This window comes from Rutilus rutilus (assembly GCF_951802725.1).
Source record: "Rutilus rutilus genome assembly, chromosome: 6".
Classification (NCBI taxonomy): Eukaryota; Metazoa; Chordata; class Actinopteri; order Cypriniformes; family Leuciscidae; genus Rutilus; species Rutilus rutilus.
In genome coordinates, this window is record NC_140214.1 from 15,494,770 (window position 1) to 15,519,891 (window position 25,122).

Genomic DNA, 25,122 nt, shown 5'->3' on the forward strand with positions numbered 1-25,122 from the left:
GCAAATCCACATGCTGTTGACTTCTGTCCCACAGCAATAATATACTGACTGTGTAATTAAAAATATATATATTTAAGAATTTAAAATGATTTCATAATTTCATCCGCTCTATACATTTTAATTTTATGTAAGGTCTATATGCTAAAATCTATCTTAATTGTTTTGTGTAAACCTGCATAAAAATGATTATTTCTTGACCTGCGTGAGCAGATATGGCATTTATTATACTAAATGTAATATTTGTTTTTAAATTGGGTGTATATGTGAGTTTTTGTTTTTTGTTTTTCATCAAACTGAGGATGAAAGGGGAGGAGTTTAACATCTCAGATGATCTTGTTACATTTGCTAGATTGTCACAAAGCTCAGTCCTGCTGTAGTGAACACACACACACACACACATACAATGATACTTCATTCAGTCATTCTGCTCTCTGCCTTGGCATGTAAGTGCATTTGTGTATGTTTTGCGTGCATTTGCATTTCTAATTTTAGAATATACGTATATATTTTGGCAAATAATTTTCTCATATTAAATGCTAAATGAGTTTTTTTTTTTAAATATACAAATATTTATTACTTCCTAAATATATATATTTTTTTTCAAAATGACAAAGTAATATTAAAATTTTAAATAATTGTTAACTAGTATTAATTGATTCAAATCCTTGTAATCAATCAACTTCAAAACTAAAACTATTTGAAAATTAAAATGTTATTTTGTTCTTTTCCAGGTGTGAATTTTGGAGATGAAATCACACCAGACCGCAGTGAAGAGTTTGCTGCAGTGGCTTCAACTGTTACATTATCCTGCAGTTATTCCTCTGCATATTCACTTCTATGGTACCGTCAGTATCCCGGATCAGCTCCTCAATTCCTTGTGCTTATATCAGAGGGTGTGAAAGAGACTAAGCCATCTGAGGTAGATCCCAGGCTCTCTACTAAGACAAGAAAAGAAAAAGAAATCAAACGTGTGGATCTGGAGATCTCCTCTGCTACAGTGTCAGACTCTGCTGTGTATTACTGTGCTCTGAGGCCCACAGTCACAGGAAACACTAGAACACTGTACAAAAACCTGACAAAGCTGAAGGTGTACAACTAATTTCTTTTCATAAATTTATCTGAATTAACAGTATATTATGTTTACATACTATATAACTATCATCAGTGGTATGATAGATTTAGATTTTTTTTTAAATAACTTAATGCTTTTAATGCAGTTCGTTACACACTGCACTCTTAGGATGTTCTCCAAACCACTAGTTGTTGTTTTAAATACAATTTAACTTGCTTTTTTGTGTCTAAGCTGTGGTGACTGTACAGGACCATAAAATGAATACCTGATATATAGATCTACAGTACTATAACAACCAAAGCTTGAGGAATGAATCAGATCACATTCTGTTTGTGTTCTGAGCATTTATGTTGTACAAGTTAGTAAGTAACCACAAGATGGAGCTATGCACTATAGCATATGAATAGTGATGACACTGTGGACTATGAAACAGATCTGATCTGCTCTTTCATTTAGATCTCTGGAAGAGGGAGGGTTTAAAGCTTTGACATCTGATGTGATCTTGTTAAGCATCTGTTAGAGAGTCTGTTCGACAGAGCATAAGGAACAAAAACAATGATACTCCATTCTGTCATTCTGCTTTCTGCATTTGCATGTAAGTATTGAAGTATTTTGAGTATTACATCTAAGTATTCTGAGCAGCCAGAATTGCTAATGTCTGCTCAAAATTAAGTATAAAGTCTATTTATTTACATTGTACAGTATATTGTATTTTATGCTGGTACGTCTAAATGACTGATTCAATTTAAACACCAGTTCATTAAAGATTTGATCTTCTTTTGCAGATGCAACGTATGGAAATGAAATTAAACCAACCGAAACAGAGGAGTTTGCTGTCGAAGGTTCAAGTATTATTTTATCCTGCAGTTATTCATCTGCACTTACTCTTTACTGGTACCGTCAGTTTCCCGGATCAGCTCCTGAATTCCTTGTGCCCATCTCAGACAGTGCAAAAAAAGCTCAGATGTCTGCTGTAGATTCAAGATTCACTACTGAGATCAGAAAAGAAAAACAAAACCATGTGGATCTGGAGATCTCCTCTGCTACAGTATCAGACTCTGCTGTGTATTACTGTGCTCTGGTGCCCACAGTCACAGGAAACACTAGAACACTGTACAAAAACCTGCTTCTGCTCTGAGGAATCAATGGTCTTTGACAGTTCGGGAGAACCCTTGAATCTTGAATTATTCCCAGATCCCAGTATACCAAGAAACCGCATGCAATTTTGAGCATTTATGAAATGCAAATGCATTATTTTGGTAAGTGAAAAAGTGTTTGTCTAAAACATGGCAGAAAAAATCACATGTACAAAAGTGCTCAATATAAAATCAAGTCACACCAAATAATCACCAACCCTCATGAAATCTCTTCTAGAACTAGAACTAGAACTAAACACATCGACATATAGGCCCTGTCCCAAATGGCACCCTAAGCACTCGCGGTCTTCCTACGACTCCGAGTCCGCACTTTCGTGACGTAATGCCGCTTTGACTGTCGGGAAGAAGTCTGCTGCGGGGCTCGCATCAGTGCGGGCTCGGCAAAAGTGTGCATCGGGTGCGCATATAGGCCGCAAAGGGGGGCGAGCACCCTTCTGAAACCTAAAATGACAAATGGGACACCCTAAGATTTCATGGACTTAACTGACACGTGAAGTGTAAGTCCTCAAGACCGAAAGTGCATTTGAAGTGTGCCATTTGGGACAGGTCCATATGCTCATGGGCATCAATCACTTCACTGAATACTTGCCAGCTAAGAAATAAATTATTATTACCTCACGATCCATCTTTTTTCAGATCCACTTCATTTGGATTTCACAATATCAATGTCTGTCAAAAAAAATTATGTGCACAAACACAGTAGTAGCCTATTTACGAGAAGCAGAGGTCCAGGCAGCGACATGCATTTCCTGGAAAAACCACTACCAGATGTTAGATGTCTGACATTCCTGCTCATTTTCTGTTCTTTAATGTTCTTTTTTTTCTTCATAATTTTGGCAATAGATACACTAAATGAGTGATCTTGAGATGAGTGGGCTACCTGTAGTTGTCCAATTTGACTCTCATATGTTTATTGATGTATTATTATAGACTTGACAGGTGATTTTTTATAAAATGTAGTTTGAAATGTAGTCTTCTCATTCGTTTAAAGGAACACTCCACCGTTTTTTGAAATAGGGCTTATTCACCTTCTTTCCTAGATAGGTGGGCAAATGCATTTTTGTCTCAGTGCATGCATTGTTTTAGTTTGACAGGGTCGGCGCTAGCTTAGCTTAGCTTAATGAATGGAATCCTTTGTTGCCAGCTAGCATGTCCTGAGTAAAAGTGATTAAAAAAAACCCCCACCTAATTACTTCTTGTGGCCTGCGTATTCACAACGAGTACAAATAGCGATGCAGATTAACACTAGGCGACTTCCTTGGCAGATATTGAATTGGGACTATATTAGGGGGAAGCACAGGCGAAGCACTGCTACTTGGGCGCAGAGATATCATGCAACACATGAAATGTGAATATGTGGTATAATATGTGAATGTGAATAGAGGGTCGATCTATACATGCGTCATGTTTAAAATAATCACAGCTGTCCATTTGGTCCATTCGGCATGGTGCGTTTTTTCCAGTTCACTTTATCACACCGGGAAAAACAAATCGAGTACTGCAGGATGGATCAACGCCGTGAAATCCGCTGTGACACAACTGCGGGCACGCTGATCTTGATCTGACGCGTTGAGCCTGGTCATCGATGGCAGTAACTTGTCCCACTCGCCACAGCACAGACACTCTATTTCAGTCGGCATAGATTGGCATATTCCCCCACAGTCACACCACCAGTTCGTGTTGGCTCTCATCCTCACGTCCTCAGGCTGTTGAGCGATTGCAACCTCTTCCTCCTGTCGTTCTATTTCCAAAGCACGCAGCTCATCTTCTGAAAACTCTGGTTCATAGAGGTAAGTTGTAGTTCTAGATCTTGACTGTCTGAGAAGTCACCCTCTTCGTCTCTCACAAAATCAGCCATGTTCATCGCCATTCATGTACTGTAGGAAAAATAGCCAGCTACTATTCACGCCGGTATGTTGATGGAAGTCGTGGGATTTCATGTGTTGCGTGATATCTCTGCGCCCAAGTAGCAGTGCTTCGCCTGTGCTTCCCCCCAATATAGTCCCAAGTCAATATCTGCCAAGGATATCGCCTAGTGTTAATCTGCATCGCTATTTGTAATCGTTGTGAATACGCAGGCCACAAGAAGTAATTAGGTGTTTTTTTTTGTTGTTTTTGGATCACTTTTACTCAGGACATGCTAGCTAGCAACAAAGGATTCCATTCATTAAGCTAAGCTAAGCTAGCGGCGACCCTGTCAAACTAAACAAAAATGAGACAAAAAATGCATTTGCTCACCTATCTAAATGTAGGAAAGAAGGTGAATAAGCCCTATTTAAAAAAAACGGTGGAGTGTTCCTTGATTAAGATTAAAGGGGTGGTTGATTACGATTTCACTTTTCTAACTTTAGTTAGTGTGTAATGTTGCTGTTTGAGTATAAACAGCATCTGCAAAGTTACAAAGCTCAAAGTTCAAAGCAAAGGAAGATATTTGCTTTTAAATAAATTGTTTACAATTTACTGCAACAAACGGCTGGTAGGGACTATACAGCATTCCTCCCGGGTTAGTGACATCACTAACCCTAAAATTTACATAAACCCCGCCCCCGGGGGAGTCCATTTTGTTGTAGAATAGAATAGAATAGAATAGAATAGAATCGGGCATTTATATAGCGCTTTCATAAGTACTACTGTACACCCAAAGCGCTTTACAATCATGTCAGGGGATCTCTCCTCAACCACCACCAGAGTGCAGCATCCACTTGGATGATGCGACGGCAGCCACAGTACAACGGCGCCAGTGCGCTCACCACACACCGGATATAGGTGGAGAGAGGAGAGAGAGTGATAGAGCCAATTCAATGTAAGGGGATTATTAGGAGGCCATGATTGGTAAGGGCCAATGGTGTGTGGCCATGACACCGGGGTTACACCCCTACTCTTTACGAGAAATGCCATGGGATTTTGAATGACCACAGAGAGTCAGGACCTCGGTTTAACGTCTCATCCGAAGGACGGTGCTCTTTGACAGTATAGTGTCCCCGTCACTACACTGGGGCGTTAGGACCCACACAGACCACAGGGTGAGCACCCCCTGCTGGCCTCACTAACACCTCTTCCAGCAGCAACCTGGTTTTCTCAGGAGGTCTCCCATCCAGGTACTAACCAGGCTCAGCCCTGCTTAGCTTCAGTGGGCAACCAGTCTTGGGCTACAGGGAGATATAGTTGTAGTAGAGCACATTTGTGAGTCTGCTCAAGCTGTCGCATCCGTCTTTTCACATGCAATACAGTACGTAACACAAAAGCAATAGCATGTCACTCTGTAGGCATCCTACAACAGTTCCCACATGAGCGATTTTATAGATTATCATGACAGAATATGCTAATTGAAGATAGTTAACTCCACATCAGCAACATAAATTCATCAACTAAACATTCAGAAACGTCCTGTTCATTCTACATGTCACTTCTTCATTTTATACCAATCCTACCTTTATAGGTATATAGCTACTTGTTCAGGGTTTACAAAATAATATCATGTTTAATCATTTCAAACTTTATCCACAAGGGGTCAACATTGCTCTCTTCGTGCATGATTATATCATGTGACAGGATGAAAACATTTAAAGTAGAGCTGTGAGAAGCACAGAGAGAGCACAGTTCTTTCTGCTCTTTTACAGCACAGAACAACTATGTTTAAATGGGCTTTGATTTTCCCTGTGTCTCACAGCACATTATGATGGTAAGCTCTTTTTTGGTACATTTTAACAGAACAAAGTTTACTTACATTTAGGTTACTAAATTATTTAAGTTTACTTTATAAATACCTCATGACATGTTAATGATTTATTGTTAGTTTATTTCACGGTGTGCCTCATTCTCACGAGGGTCCACTCACCATCCTGGCCCAGACCCAGACCTTGCCAATTCATGGAAGCATGGAAGCATATATGCACTTAATGGAAAGCGAATGTTAACATACAGAGAGAAAATACATCAGGCTGTGAGTTTAATTGTATGTCCAATTCCAGGCTCACATTTACCCTTTTCTATCTATTCTTCTAGTGTCTTCGGGACAGGACAAAGTTGAACAGTCTTCAAGAGAAATGCCTGCAAGTGAAGGAGATCAAGTTATTTTAATGTGTAATTACACTACAACTGATCCAAATCCGTATCTCTTCTGGTACAAACAGCTACCAAACAGATCACCAACATTCATTCTGAGTGAATTTTCCTTTGGTGAAGGAACTACAGAGCCTGAATATAAGAAGAGATTTTCTGCAACATTGGACTCCACATCAAGATCAGTTCCTCTGACAATCCAGGATGTGTGTGTGTCTGACTCTGCTGTGTATTACTGTGCTCTGAGGCCCACAGTGACTCAAACACACTCAACACTCATACTAAAACAGTAGTGCTCAATGATATGACAAAGTGCAAATCCACATGCTTTTGATTTCTGTCCCACAGCAATAACATGCATATAAAAAATCATTTAAATTTGAAATAAATTGTATAATTTGTGTAACTTGGCTTTTTATGTATGATCATTTTGGTCTGCACATCAGTTTTTGTACTCTTGTTTTAGTATTTTAGCCTACTAATTCGTTCCCTCGATTTAGTAAATTGTGGTCACATTGTACTAATGCTTACCATCGTTTTGATTTAACTATAACCCATGATTTAGTGAAGCGAGAGAACAAATTTTATCGTGCGCACAATTTAGTAAAACGAGGTCACGAATTATTCTTTTGTGTGCATAATATAGGCCTACTTAAAACGAGGTAACAAATTAGTAAAATGTGCTGACGGATTATTAAGCAGTGGGAATGAATTGTTAATTTTTGTCCACAATATACATATTTGTCCTGCATGTCATGTGCAGGGCTCCTTAGCCTACAGCCACTGAACAAAGAAAACCTAAATAATAATTCTACATTAGGCCTAATATAGACTCTGATAATATGAAATGTGTGATCTTGGATTATAAAACTAATTACATGGGGGGGGGGGGGGAGAGAGAGAAACTTAAGGATCATTCTAGGTCAACAGTAAATACACAACGATTTCAGACGCTCTTAAATAAAATCTATTTTCAGTGTAAATCAGTAAATGTGACCACAAGGTGGCAGCATCTCTCATATTCATATTGAAGGCTTTGCCACATATGAGCTGCAAATTTCAAGACTTGAAATGATACAGACATTCAAGAGAAAGACATGCACTGTTAAAATCTCTTTTCTATAAGGCACAATGACAAACTGGCTGATAATAGCTCTATTCTTCACTGAACACTGCATATTTGGTAAGAGCATTCATTACTTACACTTTAATGTATGTGTTGCTCTTATTTTTAAATTTTAAAAATGTTAAATGTTTTTTCCAGAGTGCTGGGGACAGGAGAGAGTTGAGCAGTCTACAAGAGAAATTACTTTAAATGAACAAGCTCAAGTTACTCTAATGTGCAATTACACATCCACCATCACAAATGTAAATCTCTTCTGGTACAAAAAATTGCCAAACAGATCACCACAGTTCATTTTGAGCAAATTAATCTATGGAAAAGGAATCACTGAACCTATTTTTGAGACAAGATTTTCTGCAACATTGGACTCCACATCAAGAACAGTTCCACTGCTGATTCAGGATGTGTGTGTGTCTGACTCTGCTGTGTATTACTGCGCTCTGAAGCCCACTGTGATCACATGTGCCTCACTTTCACTCAAAAACAGGCAGCTCTACTACAGACCAGTTCCTGTCATATATTATATACTGCACAATAAATATATTGTCAGAGAAGATCTCACTGCTGATGTGCAGACCAAAAAGATCATAAATTAAAAGCCCAGTTACATAAATTACACATAATGAATATGTTACACTTTACTGGCACTTTCAGATTAATCACTAAAGATTCAAATGTTCTGCAAAAATTCTGCAAAACATTTTTAGCTGAACACAATCACAATGATTTTAGGGAATATGATCAAGTAATATCCTATGATATTATTAATAATAACAGAATATATAATGGTAGAGTTGTCAATTTTTGGTGAATGGTTTCTTGAACCGGAAGTGTCTTATAAAAACAACGAATTCTTTCACTTAACACATTATTAACTTTTCTTGGGCTGCACAAATCTGATGAAACACATCATCAAAGTAGATAGACATGCAAATGCAGGGCAGCATTTCACAGAGAGCATGGAGTTCTTTAGTGTCAAAGACATGAATTGCAGAGAGTCACTGTAAGAAACTGACCAGCAGAACAGAGGACTGAGAGCTCCAACAAACTCATCTTTTTAACATACCATGGAAAAACACCTGAGTTTGATTTTAATCATGTCCTGTAGTAAGGAACCAAACTTTTTCACTACATTATAGCAATATAGATAATTCAAATGTAATGTGTATCATTTATATGCATGATCTCACATGTTTGTAACACGTTTCTGTCTGTTCATGTTTGCAGGAGTGATAGCTGAGGACCTGATTTGGCCAAATATGGGTTCGAATCTCATCATGAGAGAAGGAGAGTCTGTGACCCTGAGCTGCTCATATAAACAAGCAGCAGTAATGTTAGACTTTACTGGTACAGACAGTATCCTAATAGAGAGCTTCAGTATTTAATGATGCAGGCGGCTGTATCCCAATCATCCAGTGAACTCATTAATAATGATCTGGCTCTGTCAGATGCAGCTGTATATTATTGTGCTCTAAGAGTAGAGGCCGAGTAATACAAAGTCTACCTGAAGCTGTACAAAAACTAAAATTCATTTTTCACTTTGAACATTACTGTAACTGCTACCCATAATATTTCATGCAACACCTGTTTATGGTAATGTAAGAGATTATTACTGACTACAAAGCATTTTAAAAGTGCAAATTCAAGTGTAAAACTGATCATCAGTGTTGATGAAGACCTGTGGCCTCTGTTCTGTTTTTAACTGTGACAACTGCTGATTTATTTCATTTCACTGCATTTCCTCAAATGACTGCAAACAGCATGATGTCACAGTCATGTTCTAGGTGTGTTCGACTTGAAGCGGCGCTGGAAAGACTGATCAGTGTGTGACATCAAACTCAAAGTACCACGAGAGCGATAAGAGAGCAGACGGCTCTGTATGCTTTTGAAACGCTCTCGCGGTACTTTGATGTCATACACCGATCGTTCTACACAGTGCTGCTTTAAGTCGAACCCGTTTTCTAGTCTTAGATTTCATTGTCTGTATTTGCCTGTGTTTGAGTCATTGATTAGTTGTCGTGGTTTTCTCATTTGTTCTCACCTTTTCTTCGATTGCCAATGCCATCCTCCTAAGCCCTCTGGGTCTCCAGTTCATTGTTAAAGTTACATAGTTATGTGTAGGCTATGCTATCGCTCTTTGTTAAACTTATATTATTATTGTTCATCCTGCATCATGCATTATCCTTGGACTTCTATACCCAACCCATGACAAATGACTCTTTTGAAAAGGGCAGATTTACTAAACAAGGCCAATTAGACCACAGTTCTATTAAAGTGGATATGGGATTGGAAAGTTCCGGGGTGATTTACAGACAATGCGCAAATTTAAAGGTACACTGTATAGGAATTTCTCCCATCTAGCGGTGAAATTGTATTTTGCATTCAAATGAATAGTGCTGTAGCACCTCGCTTTTCAAATGCGTGTTGCAACTACGGTAGCCGTTATGTACCAATAAGCTATGACAACGTATGTATGTCTTACAATAGCACGTCATCGAGTTTAACTATGTTCTACTGTTATGCTGCCTATATAATGAATTACACAACCAAGCAATGAAAAAAAGCTTGTAATTTAGGCCGTAACATTGACTTACCTGTCGAGAAGAAAGCAGGCAACTTCAGTGTCCCTTTCAAAGTCTTTCTCCTTCATTAGCTCTTTCCACCTGGGAAAAGCTATCCCAATATTTTTTCCCTCTCGGTTATTGAGTTCGCTTTAGTAAATCACCTTGCATGATTTATTTAAATGCTCCGATCCCCACATTTTGCGTCTGAAAGGAAAGCTCCTCTAAAAGCACATGCAATGAGGTCAGCTGCAAAAATAACTGTCCACACCCTTTCTTTGCTAATTTTTCACTGCATGTCTTAGGAAATCCTGACGTTTTTTAACGCCAAAAGAGGGTTTGCGCTAGTCCACGCTGTTAGTAAATCTAACCCTATGGCATTATTTCAAAAAGTGTGTCGTCTGTATGTCCACTGCTACAAAATGTATAGGCCTACATAAAGTGGTTATGTGTTAGAGATACATAATTTCACCACTGGGGGGCAGCATCCTTTAAAAGTGCCATCAACTGTGCATGTGAGGACCTACTTGAAGACTTGAAATATCAAGAGAAGAGCAGCAGAGAGGAAACAGAGAGCTTCAGTAAAGACAGAGAGACGCATTCATTAGAATATATTAAAATAATCTCTTTATCTCAGCGATGCAAAAACTGATTATTATTACTCTTTTCTTCACAACACAGGACTTTGGTAAGAAAGACAATCAATTCACCTCAGTATCTGTTTTAGTTACAGTACTCAATATAGGCTATGTAAATTATAAATAGTTAAATCTTTTTTTCAGTGTGCCATGGACAAGACAATGTTGAACAGTCTTCAAGAGAAATGAATGCAAATGAACAAGATCAAGTTACTATACTGTGCAATTATTCTACCACAGCTACAAATGCTTATATCTTCTGGTACAAACAGCTATCAAACAGATCACCAACATTCATTCTGAGTGAATTTTCCTTTGGTGAAGGAACTACTGAGCCTAAATATAAGGAGAGATTTTCTGCAACATTGGACTCCACATCAAGAACAGTTCCACTGCTGATTCAGGATGTGAGTGTGTCTGACTCTGCTGTGTATTACTGTGCTCTGAAGCCCACTGTGACTCAAACACACTCAACACTCATACAAAAACATTAAATAGATAATAACTTGTTTAAAACTGCCACTGGATCAGCATTCATGTCCTGTGGTGAATCTGGGATTCAAATATTAATTTAGATCTTGAAGTAGACTATTCACACTTTGGAAATAAAAAACAAGAAGTTTTATGACAAAAATAAATAAAAATAAATTAAGATTCAGAACTATTTTTAAGTCCCTAATCAAATTTGTGATAAAAAAAATCATAGATGTAGACATATAACAAACCATAAACAAACATATTTTAAGATTAAATGACAAAAACAAATTAAGAAACCTTTGTTGAAGCATGAAAATATGTAATGTAGACTGTCCAGCTCAGCAAACGTAAGGGGAATGTGCTATTTCTCCAATTCTTAAGGCTGAACCTTATGAAGAATCTAAAACTACTAAGAAGAAAAAGAGATGTTTGATTGAAAATCACATTATCCTGTCATCTCATCTATAACTACATCTCAATTTAGATACATAGAGATGTATGCAACAGCTTTTTACAGTAATGTCATATTATGCACAATTTGTAGAAAAAGGGACATTGCACTCTTTGGTTTATAGAAATAAATAATCACAAATTATTCCAAAGGTTACAAAAAACTGAGGTGGTTAATTCAATGAATTCAATGAATTCACCACCAGGGGGAAGTACCTCTTAAATTCTGGTGTGACTGTGCAGTTGCTGAAAATAATCAAGAGAAGCTACTAAGGATAGAGAGATTTGCCATAAGGAGAGACTTGCATTAGTTGTTTCTCTCTCACACTCTCCAACTCAGACCAACAATGTCAAAATTTGCAATAATTACTCTTTTCTTCATGGCACATGATTTAGGTAAGAACAGTCTTTCATCATTTACACTTTATTTGAGTATCTGTAAATGATTGTTAATTTATGCTTCATCTCCTCCAGTGTGCCGGGGACAGGACAGTGTTGATCAGCCTTTGAGAGAAAAGACTTCAGCTGAGGGAAATCAAGTGACTTTACACTCTTAGAAGAAAAGGTTCTATATAGAACCTTAAAAGGTTCTATCAGGCGCTACGTATTTGGAACCCCTAAAAGGTTCTATATTGAACCCTTTTTAAGGGTTCAATCAAAAGAACCCTTTAGAAGGGTTCAATCAAAAAGTTTGTAACCAGGAAAAAGGTTCTATACGCTGATTTCACGCAGCCGTTATTTTGAAATCGAAAGCGAGGCTCCGGTGGGAAGAAAACCGGAAGTGCCGCTTTTAATCATAGGAGAGTCGTGAATGCGATGGCGTATTGTTGTGTTTAATGATGTTGTGTCAATTCTAAAACTGTACATACATTTCTTTCATACTTTAGACTATATACAGTGAAATTCATTTATAAATAATTTTTTTTTTTCAATATATAATTCAGAGAGTAAAAAATGAAGCAGGAATGAACTATATACATATCCTATATTGGATATTAACTTCCAATTGTGTAAATCGCGGCAGCAGCTTCAGGTTGGTAGTCCAAGGCATTGTTGTTTATCTGTACTTCCAGGGTTCTTCCCACCGGAGCCTCACTTTCGATTTCAAAATGGCGGCTGCGTGAAATCAGCTATATGGAACCTTTTAGGGGTTCATTCATTTTCATTTGTTTTGTCCTTTCCGGATTAAATATTTAATATTAAATAATTAAAAATCATCAAGACCCTAAAATGTAAAAATGTAATTCACATAAAAAAGTCACCCATGAATACTGAAAAAAAGCACACCCAAAGTGCATAGAACTAGTAATTTATTTATATTAATAAAAATAATTACTATTACTGAAAGAATGCTACTGTAATTTCAAGTATTCAAGGCTTTAAATGTACAAATCAACATTAAAACATCAACCATTTAAAAAATATCTCATAATGAAAATAGAGTTTCACCTACATCTACATATTACAAAATAAGTCCATAAAATGTACAAAATTACATTAATCTATCACTAATAAATAATGCAAATATACAAGGAAATATACAGATATAGAAGTACTTCAAATCTACAAATTCATATTAATATCACTCATAAAGAATGTGAATACATAGATTAAAATTCAGATCAGCTGCTGGAGAGTTAAAACAGGTAGTGCTCAACCAAATTCATTGTGTGAGTGATGTGCTTGGGGTATTCCACACTGAATCCAAAAGAGCAAAGAGGCACTCCATTGCCTCCATCACTGGTTGATGGTTTGGATCCATTTGCAGACATCATCTGTAATCTTGAAAAGGAAAACAGAAAGTTACTATTAATTTCACATCATGTACATGTCACTACTTTATTAACCTCTTAATCTACCATGAAAAAAAGTAAAGTTGTATTCTGTAAATGTAAATATTAAAGTAAGTATTAGTTAAATTTCTAAATAATTTATTGATTATTGATTGATTGATTTGAACAGGCAATTTAAAAATGTTGCTGAGGGAAGAAGGCTCCAGCCTCCCCACAACCCTAAAGAGGAAAAGTGATTTAGGGAATTAATGGGTGAAGGGAGATAAGAACATGTGAATAGACCCTAATTGTACAGTCTACAAGCAAGTGCATTCCAAGTAAAGATACAGTGTCAGTTTAATACACTTGTTATCAAGGCTGATTAATTGTAGTTAAAGGGATAGTTCACTTTACAGTTTTTTTCAATTGTTTACACACAATTTTGAAAACCGGGTTCTTTTTTTCAAAACAGAATAACAATTATCCAAACACCACACTCAATTTGCATAATTCCTAGATTGTTTGCAAAATGACACACTTCAGTCAAAACATACACACTTTAGTCAAAACATATACACATATTTGTGAAAATGCTATTAGTTTTCATTTGACCAACACAGTCCTCAATGATCAGACACTATTGCAGCCAGTTACACACAGCTGTGATAAATATAAAACACATTTGTAAAAAAAACTAATTTTAGGAAATAGCATGTGCCAGATTTTTGGCCAGACATTTTTATGTAAGGGATAATTTAGATGACAAAAAAAAAAAAAAAAAAAAATTAGTGACATACCCACAACATTCTTCATGATTAGTTTGAGATATAGGGAGAATGTACACAAATAGGCCTACTATAAATTTACAAAGCACTGCACAACAGTGATGCTGTGACTGAATATTTCAAGTATTTATTTCAATACTTACACAGTATTTCTTACCATAATCAGTTACAGTAATCAACCAACAATGAAATCAATGAAACAAATAAAATCTGTAGACAAATAAAAATTACTGCATGAAGTACATACACTTTGACTCTGAAGAAAAACTACTGTAAAAGCAACAAGAATACTGTAACTATTCATCATCTCTCCGTCTGGCTGGATCAGGCCATAAGATTTCATCCACATCACAGGCTATGTCTTCAATGGCATAAGTCCTTCCCCACCTCTTCCTCTACCTAGGCCTCTTCCTCTACCTCCTTCTCCTCTTCCTCTACCTCCTTCTCCTCTTCCTCTACCTCCTTCATCTCCTCTTTGAGCTCCCCCTCTCATTCTCACTCTTCTTCTTTTTCTGTTCCCCCTATGTTTCTTACACAATGAGGTTCTAATATTTATCACATTGCAGTTAAATTCTAAATCCAATAGCCTAGTGGTCAGTACACTCTATTCTGGGATTCATTGCTTTTCAGCTTATTGCGACCCGAGTTCAAGTCCACGTTCGTCAAACTTTCTTGATACTATACTGTCCTATCATAATAAAAGGCAAAAAAATATATTCTTTAAACTGATGCAAGTTAAGCTCCATCTAAACACAAAAATAAAATCAGCATTTTTTAAGCCATTACATCAACAACTCTCATAATGGGAGTGGGGGAACGGATTCCGACAGCTGTGTTTTTGCCGTCGGATTCCGTTCCCCCTATGTTTCTTACACAATAAGGTTCTAATATTTATTAAATTGTAGCATTTTGTTAGCCTCAATAGCCTAGTGGTCAGTCCCTTGACAATTTTTTTTTTTAGCTTTGGGGCGACCCGAGTTCAAGTCCCGGGTCATCGAACTTTCTTGATACTATACTTTCCTATCATAATAAAAGGCAATAAATATATTCTTTAAACTGTTGCAAGTTAAGCTCCATCCACACTCAAACTAGAATCAGCATTTTTTAAGCCATTACATCAACACCTCTCATAATGGGAGTGGGGGAACAGATTCTAACAACTGTTTTTCTTTTTGCCGTCGGATTCTGTTCCCCCCATATTTCTGACACACTGAGGTTCTTATATTTATCAAACTGATGCTGTTTAAGCTCCATACACTCACAAAAATAGAATCAGCATTTTTTAAGCCATTACATCAACACCTCTCATAATGGGAGTGGGGGAACGGATTTCGACAGCTGAACAATTTGCCGTCGGATTCCGTTCCCCCTATGTTTCTTACACAATAAGGTTCTAATATTTAACAAATTGAAGGAAGTTACTAGTCTCAATAGCCTAGTTGTCAGTACCCTGACAATATTTTTTTTAGCTTTGGGCAACCCGAGTTCAAGTCCAGGGTCGTCGAACTTTCTTGATACTATACTTTCCTATCATAATAAAAGGCAAAAAATATATTCTTTAAACTGTTGCAAGTTAAGCTCCATACACTCACAAAAATAGAATCAGCATTTTTTAAGCCATTACATCAACACCTCTCATAATGGGAGTGGGGGAACGGATTTCGACAGCTGAACTATTTGCCGTCGGATTCCGTTCCCCCTATGTTTCTTACACAGTAAGGTTCTAATATTTTTTAAATTATAGCATTTAGCTAGCCTCAATAGCCTAGTGGTCAGTCCCCTGACAATATTTTTTTTTAGCTTTGGGGCGACCCGAGTTCAAGTCCCGAGTCATCGAACTTTCTTGATACTATACTTTCCTATCATAATAAAAGGCAAAAAATATATTCTTTAAACTGTTGCAAGTTAAGCTCCATCCACAAACAAAATAGAATCAGCATTTTTTAAGCCATTACATCAACACCTCTCATAATGGGATTGGGGAACGGATTCTGACAACGGTTTTTCTTTTTGCCGTCGGATTCTGTTCCCCCCATATTTCTGACACACTGAGGTTCTTATATTTATCAAACTGATGCTGTTTAAGCTCCATACACTCACAAAAATAGAATCAGCATTTTTTAAGCCATTACATCAACAACTCTCATAATGGGAGTGGGGGAACGGATTTCGACAGCTGAACTATTTGCCGTCGGATTCCGTTCCCCCTATGTTTCTTACACAGTAAGGTTCTAATATTTATTAAATTGTAGCATTTTGCTAGCCTCAATAGCCTAGTGGTCAGTCCCCTGACAATATTTTTTTTTAGCTTTGGGGCGACCCGAGTTCAAGTCCCGGGTTATCGAACTTTCTTGATACTATACTTTCCTATCATAATAAAAGGCAAAAAATATATTCTTTAAACTGTTGCAAGTTAAGCTCCATCCACACACAAAATAGAATCAGCATTTTTTAAGTCATTACATCAACACCTCTCATAATGGGAGTGGGGGAACGGATTCCGACAGCTGGTTTTTTGCCGTCGGATTCCGTTCCCCCTATGTTTCTTACACAATAAGGTTCTAATATTTATTAAATTGTAGCATTTAGTTAGCCTCAATAGCCTAGTGGTCAGTCCCTTGACAATATTTTTTTTTAACTTTGGGGCAACCCGAGTTCAAGTCCCGGGTCATCGAACTTTCTTGATACTATACTTTCCTATCATAATAAAAGGCAAAAAATATATTCTTTAAACTGTTGCAAGTTAAGCTCCATCCACACACAAAATAGAATCAGCATTTTTTAAGCCATTACATCAACACCTCTCATAATGGGAGTGGGGGAACGGATTCTGACAACTGTTTTTCTTTTTTCTGTCGGATTCTGTTCCCCCCATATTTCTGACACACTGAGGATCTTATATTTATCAAACTGATGCTGTTTAAGCTCCATTCACTCACAAAAATAGAATCAGCATTTTTTAAGCCATTACATCAACACCTCTCATAATGGGAGTGGGGGAACGGATTTCGACAGCTGAACTATTTGCCGTCGGATTCCGTTCCCCCTATGTTTCTTACACAATAAGGTTCTAATATTTATTAAATTGTAGCATCTTTTTAGCCTCAATAGCCTAGTGGTCAGTCCCCTGACAATATTTTTTTTAGCTTTGGGGCGACCCGAGTTCAAGTCCCGGGTCATCGAACTTTCTTGATACTATACTTTCCTATCATAATAAAAGGCAAAAAATATATTCTTTCTGTTGCAAGTTAAGCTCCATCCACACACAAAATAGAATCAGCATTTTTTAAGCCATTACATCAACACCTCTCATAATGGGAGTGGGGGAACGGATTCTGACAACTGTTTTTCTTTTTGCCGTCGGATTCTGTTCCCCCCATATTTTTGACACACTGAGGTTCTTATATTTATCAAACTGATGCTGTTTAAGCTCCATACACTCACAAAAATAGAATCAGCATTTTTTAAGCCATTACATCAACACCTCTCATAATGGGAGTGGGGGAACGGATTTCGACAGCTGAACTATTTGCCGTCGGATTCCGTTCCCCCTATGTTTCTTACACAATAAGGTTCTAATATTTATTAAATTGTAGCATTTTGTTAGCCTCAATAGCCTAGTGGTCAGTCCCCTGACAATATTTTTTTTTAGCTTTGGGGCGACCCGAGTTCAAGTCCCGGGTCATCGAACTTTCTTGATACTATACTTTCCTATCATAATAAAAGGCAAAAAATATATTCTTTAAACTGTTGCAAGTTAAGCTCCATCCACACACAAAATAGAATCAGCATTTTTTAAGCCATTACATCAACACCTCTCATAATGGGAGTGGGGGAACGGATTCCGACAGCTGGACTATTTGCCGTCGGATTCCGTTCCCCCTATGTTTCTTACACAGTAAGGTTCTAATATTTATTAAATTTTAGCACTTTGTTAGCCTCAATAGCCTAGTGGTCAGTCCCCTGACAATATTTTTTTTTAGCTTTGGGGCGACCCGAGTTCAAGTCCCGGGTCATCGAACTTTCTTGATACTATACTTTCCTATCATAATAAAAGGCAAAAAATATATTCTTTAAACTGTTGCAAGTTAAGCTCCATCCACACACAAAATAGAATCAGCATTTTTTAAGCCATTACATCAACACCTCTCATAATGGGAGTGGGGGAACGGATTCCGACAGCTGTACTATTTGCCGTCGGATTCCGTTCCCCCCATATTTCTGACACACTGAGGTTCTTATATTTATCAAACTGATGCTGTTTAAGCTCCATACACTCACAAAAATAGAATCAGCATTTTTTAAGCCATTACATCAACACCTCTCATAATGGGAGTGGGGGAACGGATTCCGACAGCTGTTTTTTTGCCGTCGGATTCCGTTCCCCCTATGTTTCTTACACAATAAGGTTCTAATATTTATTAAATTGTAGCATTTTGTTAGCCTCAATAGCCTAGTGGTCAGTCCCCTGACAATATTTTTTTTTAGCTTTGGGGCGACCCGAGTTCAAGTCCCGGGTCATCGAACTTTCTTGATACTATACTTTCCTATCATAATAAAAGGCAAAAAATATATTCTTTAAACTGTTGCAAGTTAAGCTCCATCCACACACAAAATAGAATCAGCATTTTTTAAGCCATTACATCAACACCTCTCATAATGGGAGTGGGGGAACGGATTCCGACAGCTGTTTTTTTGCCGTCGGATTCCGTTCCCCCTATGTTTCTTACACAATAAGGTTCTAATATTTATTAAATTGTAGCATTTTGTTAGCCTCAATAGCCTAGTGGTCAGTCCCCTGACAATATTTTTTTTTAGCTTTGGGGCGACCCGAGTTCAAGTCCCGGGTCATCGAACTTTCTTGATACTATACTTTCCTATCATAATAAAAGGCAAAAAATATATTCTTTAAACTGTTGCAAGTTAAGCTCCATCCACACACAAAATAGAATCAGCATTTTTTAAGCCATTACATCAACACCTCTCATAATGGGAGTGGGGGAACGGATTCCGACAGCTGTTTTTTTGCCGTCGGATTCCGTTCCCCCTATGTTTCTTACACAATAAGGTTCTAATATGTATTAAATTGTAGCATTTTGTTAGCCTCAATAGCCTAGTGGTCAGTCCCCTGACAATATTTTTTTTTAGCTTTGGGGCGACCCGAGTTCAAGTCCCGGGTCATCGAACTTTCTTGATACTATACTTTCCTATCATAATAAAAGGCAAAAAATATATTCTTTAAACTGTTGCAAGTTAAGCTCCATCCACACACAAAATAGAATCAGCATTTTTTAAGCCATTACATCAACACCTCTCATAATGGGAGTGGGGGAACGGATTCTGACAACTGTTTTTCTTTTTTCTGTCGGATTCTGTTCCCCCCATATTTCTGACACACTGAGGATCTTATATTTATCAAACTGATGCTGTTTAAGCTCCATTCACTCACAAAAATAGAATCAGCATTTTTTAAGCCATTACATCAACACCTCTCATAATGGGAGTGGGGGAACGGATTTCGACAGCTGAACTATTTGCCGTCGGATTCCGTTCCCCCTATGTTTCTTACACAGTAAGGTTCTAATATTTATTAAATTATTGCATTTTGTTAGCCTCAATAGCCTAGTGGTCAGTCCCCTGACAATATTTTTTTTTAGCTTTGGGGCAACCCGAGTTCAAGTCCCGGGTCATCGAACTTTCTTGATACAATACTTTCCTATCATAATAAAAGGCAAAAAATATATTCTTTAAACTGTTGCAAGTTAAGCTCCATCCACACACAAAATAGAATCAGCATTTTTTAAGCCATTACATCAACACCTCTCATAATGGGAGTGGGGGAACGGATTCCGACAGCTGTTTTTTTGCCGTCGGATTCCGTTCCCCCTATGTTTCTTACACAATAAGGTTCTAATATTTATTAAATTGTAGCATTTTGTTAGCCTCAATAGCCTAGTGGTCAGTCCCCTGACAATATTTTTTTTTAGCTTTGGGGCGACCCGAGTTCAAGTCCCGGGTCATCGAACTTTCTTGATACTATACTTTCCTATCATAATAAAAGGCAAAAAATATATTCTTTAAACTGTTGCAAGTTAAGCTCCATCCACACACAAAATAGAATCAGCATTTTTTAAGCCATTACATCAACACCTCTCATAATGGGAGTGGGGGAACGGATTCCGACAGCTGTTTTTTTGCCGTCGGATTCCGTTCCCCCTATGTTTCTTACACAATAAGGTTCTAATATTTATTAAATTGTAGCATTTTGTTAGCCTCAATAGCCTAGTGGTCAGTCCCCTGACAATATTTTTTTTTAGCTTTGGGGCGACCCGAGTTCAAGTCCCGGGTCATCGAACTTTCTTGATACTATACTTTCCTATCATAATAAAAGGCAAAAAATATATTCTTTAAACTGTTGCAAGTTAAGCTCCATCCACACACAAAATAGAATCAGCATTTTTTAAGCCATTACATCAACACCTCTCATAATGGGAGTGGGGGAACGGATTCCGACAGCTGTTTTTTTGCCGTCGGATTCCGTTCCCCCTATGTTTCTTACACAATAAGGTTCTAATATGTATTAAATTGTAGCATTTTGTTAGCCTCAATAGCCTAGTGGTCAGTCCCCTGACAATATTTTTTTTTAGCTTTGGGGCGACCCGAGTTCAAGTCCCGGGTCATCGAACTTTCTTGATACTATACTTTCCTATCATAATAAAAGGCAAAAAATATATTCTTTAAACTGTTGCAAGTTAAGCTCCATCCACACACAAAATAGAATCAGCATTTTTTAAGCCATTACATCAACACCTCTCATAATGGGAGTGGGGGAACGGATTCTGACAACTGTTTTTCTTTTTTCTGTCGGATTCTGTTCCCCCCATATTTCTGACACACTGAGGATCTTATATTTATCAAACTGATGCTGTTTAAGCTCCATTCACTCACAAAAATAGAATCAGCATTTTTTAAGCCATTACATCAACACCTCTCATAATGGGAGTGGGGGAACGGATTTCGACAGCTGAACTATTTGCCGTCGGATTCCGTTCCCCCTATGTTTCTTACACAGTAAGGTTCTAATATTTATTAAATTATTGCATTTTGTTAGCCTCAATAGCCTAGTGGTCAGTCCCCTGACAATATTTTTTTTTAGCTTTAGGGCGACCCGAGTTCAAGTCCCGGGTCATCGAACTTTCTTGATACTATACTTTCCTATCATAATAAAAGGCAAAAAATATATTCTTTAAACTGTTGCAAGTTAAGCTCCATCCACACACAAACTAGAATCAGCATTTTTTAAGCCATTACATCAACACCTCTCATAATGGGAGTGGGGGAACGGATTCCGACAGCTGTTTTTTTGCCGTCGGATTCCGTTCCCCCTATGTTTCTTACACAATAAGGTTCTAATATTTATTAAATTGTAGCATTTTGTTAGCCTCAATAGCCTAGTGGTCAGTCCCCTGACAATATTTTTTTTTAGCTTTGGGGCGACCCGAGTTCAAGTCCCGGGTCATCGAACTTTCTTGATACTATACTTTCCTATCATAATAAAAGGCAAAAAATATATTCTTTAAACTGTTGCAAGTTAAGCTCCATCCACACACAAAATAGAATCAGCATTTTTTAAGCCATTACATCAACACCTCTCATAATGGGAGTGGGGGAACGGATTCCGACAGCTGTTTTTTTGCCGTCGGATTCCGTTCCCCCTATGTTTCTTACACAATAAGGTTCTAATATTTATTAAATTGTAGCATTTTGTTAGCCTCAATAGCCTAGTGGTCAGTCCCCTGACAATATTTTTTTTTAGCTTTGGGGCGACCCGAGTTCAAGTCCCGGGTCATCGAACTTTCTTGATACTATACTTTCCTATCATAATAAAAGGCAAAAAATATATTCTTTAAACTGTTGCAAGTTAAGCTCCATCCACACACAAAATAGAATCAGCATTTTTTAAGCCATTACATCAACACCTCTCATAATGGGAGTGGGGGAACGGATTCCGACAGCTGTTTTTTTGCCGTCGGATTCCGTTCCCCCTATGTTTCTTACACAATAAGGTTCTAATATGTATTAAATTGTAGCATTTTGTTAGCCTCAATAGCCTAGTGGTCAGTCCCCTGACAATATTTTTTTTTAGCTTTGGGGCGACCCGAGTTCAAGTCCCGGGTCATCGAACTTTCTTGATACTATACTTTCCTATCATAATAAAAGGCAAAAAATATATTCTTTAAACTGTTGCAAGTTAAGCTCCATCCACACACAAAATAGAATCAGCATTTTTTAAGCCATTACATCAACACCTCTCATAATGGGAGTGGGGGAACGGATTCTGACAACTGTTTTTCTTTTTTCTGTCGGATTCTGTTCCCCCCATATTTCTGACACACTGAGGATCTTATATTTATCAAACTGATGCTGTTTAAGCTCCATTCACTCACAAAAATAGAATCAGCATTTTTTAAGCCATTACATCAACACCTCTCATAATGGGAGTGGGGGAACGGATTTCGACAGCTGAACTATTTGCCGTCGGATTCCGTTCCCCCTATGTTTCTTACACAGTAAGGTTCTAATATTTATTAAATTATTGCATTTTGTTAGCCTCAATAGCCTAGTGGTCAGTCCCCTGACAATATTTTTTTTTAGCTTTGGGGCAACCCGAGTTCAAGTCCCGGGTCATCGAACTTTCTTGATACAATACTTTCCTATCATAATAAAAGGCAAAAAATATATTCTTTAAACTGTTGCAAGTTAAGCTCCATCCACACACAAAATAGAATCAGCATTTTTTAAGCCATTACATCAACACCTCTCATAATGGGAGTGGGGGAACGGATTCCGACAGCTGTTTTTTTGCCGTCGGATTCCGTTCCCCCTATGTTTCTTACACAATAAGGTTCTAATATTTATTAAATTGTAGCATTTTGTTAGCCTCAATAGCCTAGTGGTCAGTCCCCTGACAATATTTTTTTTTAGCTTTGGGGCGACCCGAGTTCAAGTCCCGGGTCATCGAACTTTCTTGATACTATACTTTCCTATCATAATAAAAGGCAAAAAATATATTCTTTAAACTGTTGCAAGTTAAGCTCCATCCACACACAAAATAGAATCAGCATTTTTTAAGCCATTACATCAACACCTCTCATAATGGGAGTGGGGGAACGGATTCCGACAGCTGTTTTTTTGCCGTCGGATTCCGTTCCCCCTATGTTTCTTACACAATAAGGTTCTAATATTTATTAAATTGTAGCATTTTGTTAGCCTCAATAGCCTAGTGGTCAGTCCCCTGACAATATTTTTTTTTAGCTTTGGGGCGACCCGAGTTCAAGTCCCGGGTCATCGAACTTTCTTGATACTATACTTTCCTATCATAATAAAAGGCAAAAAATATATTCTTTAAACTGTTGCAAGTTAAGCTCCATCCACACACAAAATAGAATCAGCATTTTTTAAGCCATTACATCAACACCTCTCATAATGGGAGTGGGGGAACGGATTCCGACAGCTGTTTTTTTGCCGTCGGATTCCGTTCCCCCTATGTTTCTTACACAATAAGGTTCTAATATGTATTAAATTGTAGCATTTTGTTAGCCTCAATAGCCTAGTGGTCAGTCCCCTGACAATATTTTTTTTTAGCTTTGGGGCGACCCGAGTTCAAGTCCCGGGTCATCGAACTTTCTTGATACTATACTTTCCTATCATAATAAAAGGCAAAAAATATATTCTTTAAACTGTTGCAAGTTAAGCTCCATCCACACACAAAATAGAATCAGCATTTTTTAAGCCATTACATCAACACCTCTCATAATGGGAGTGGGGGAACGGATTCTGACAACTGTTTTTCTTTTTTCTGTCGGATTCTGTTCCCCCCATATTTCTGACACACTGAGGATCTTATATTTATCAAACTGATGCTGTTTAAGCTCCATTCACTCACAAAAATAGAATCATCATTTTTTAAGCCATTACATCAACACCTCTCATAATGGGAGTGGGGGAACGGATTTCGACAGCTGAACTATTTGCCGTCGGATTCCGTTCCCCCTATGTTTCTTACACAGTAAGGTTCTAATATTTATTAAATTATTGCATTTTGTTAGCCTCAATAGCCTAGTGGTCAGTCCCCTGACAATATTTTTTTTTAGCTTTAGGGCGACCCGAGTTCAAGTCCCGGGTCATCGAACTTTCTTGATACTATACTTTCCTATCATAATAAAAGGCAAAAAATATATTCTTTAAACTGTTGCAAGTTAAGCTCCATCCACACACAAAATAGAATCAGCATTTTTTAAGCCATTACATCAACACCTCTCATAATGGGAGTGGGGGAACGGATTCCGACAGCTGTTTTTTTGCCGTCGGATTCCGTTCCCCCTATGTTTCTTACACAATAAGGTTCTAATATTTATTAAATTGTAGCATTTTGTTAGCCTCAATAGCCTAGTGGTCAGTCCCCTGACAATATTTTTTTTTAGCTTTGGGGCGACCCGAGTTCAAGTCCCGGGTCATCGAACTTTCTTGATACTATACTTTCCTATCATAATAAAAGGCAAAAAATATATTCTTTAAACTGTTGCAAGTTAAGCTCCATCCACACACAAAATAGAATCAGCATTTTTTAAGCCATTACATCAACACCTCTCATAATGGGAGTGGGGGAACGGATTCCGACAGCTGTTTTTTTGCCGTCGGATTCCGTTCCCCCTATGTTTCTTACACAATAAGGTTCTAATATGTATTAAATTGTAGCATTTTGTTAGCCTCAATAGCCTAGTGGTCAGTCCCCTGACAATATTTTTTTTTAGCTTTGGGGCGACCCGAGTTCAAGTCCCGGGTCATCGAACTTTCTTGATACTATACTTTCCTATCATAATAAAAGGCAAAAAATATATTCTTTAAACTGTTGCAAGTTAAGCTCCATCCACACACAAAATAGAATCAGCATTTTTTAAGCCATTACATCAACACCTCTCATAATGGGAGTGGGGGAACGGATTCCGACAGCTGTTTTTTTGC

The 25,122-nt window shown here is 37.6% G+C and overlaps 1 gene segment (V, D, J or C); it reads left to right on the forward strand.

Moving 5' to 3' along the window:
• The first annotated feature begins 403 nt into the window (after nucleotides 1–403).
• On the forward strand, nucleotides 404–1,099 carry LOC311292376 (T cell receptor alpha variable 18-like). The segment is given in 2 exons: nucleotides 404–443; nucleotides 732–1,099.
• The last annotated feature ends 24,023 nt before the right edge of the window (nucleotides 1,100–25,122 follow it).